Here is a 940-nt window from a genome sequence, read left to right on the forward strand (position 1 = left end):
ATTGTTATTAGTAGACTACCCGGCACAAAAGTTTAGTCGATAAGATTGTTTTTTATTTTTTCTTTCGGACATAGTTACCGAGAAATATTAGAAAAGATAAATTTCAGGAGTAACTCTGCTGTAACAGTCTGTGATAGGAAAATTAAGAAATAGCATGCGACGTTTCTAAAATTATTAAGAAGTATTCCTGTGAAAAATTGTAATCGGGGGCCTGAATATATATATATATATATATATATGTATATATATATATATATATATATATATATATATATATATATAAACACATATATATACATATATATATATATATATATATATATATATATATATATATATATATATATATATATATGCAGAGACAAAACTTCATAGTTCTTAACCCAGCTCTAGGTCAGGAGTTTTATGTTATAGAAAGGGAGCCAGTGAAAGTAGCGAACATTAACTTCTTTTCTAGTGTTTACGGCAACGCATCTGCAAGAGAAGTAAAAAATGTAATACTTAACGCACCGAGTGAGTGAATGTACTATTGTATGATAAATATGTCACAAACACACACACACTCTCTCTCTCTCTCTCTCTCTCTCTCTCTCTCTCTCTCTCTCTCTCTCTCTCTCTTAGTTAGTTTTAAGGGGCTAGTAACCATCTTGCGATACCTTGTAGGCATCACTTAAGGGTCTTTGCAAAGGTTCCTTCGGGCCCCAGCTGCAGTTTCTTTATTTGCTTCTACTTCTTCCTATTTCTTGCTTTTCTTCCATCGTGTTGCCCAATACAACCGCTTCCAGCTTTTACCTCAGAATAACTGCAGGATTTTACCCTAATTGCTCTAGGGTGCTGAATGCACTCTCGGGTTTCTACGCAAGGCTATATAGCCCAAATAAATAAATCCAATATAAATGCAGTTTCTCTCTGTCTGTCTGTGTCTGAGAGAGAGAGAGAG

The sequence above is a fragment of the Palaemon carinicauda genome, chromosome 1 (genome assembly GCF_036898095.1).
Source record: "Palaemon carinicauda isolate YSFRI2023 chromosome 1, ASM3689809v2, whole genome shotgun sequence".
In the NCBI taxonomy this organism is placed as follows: Eukaryota; Metazoa; Arthropoda; class Malacostraca; order Decapoda; family Palaemonidae; genus Palaemon; species Palaemon carinicauda.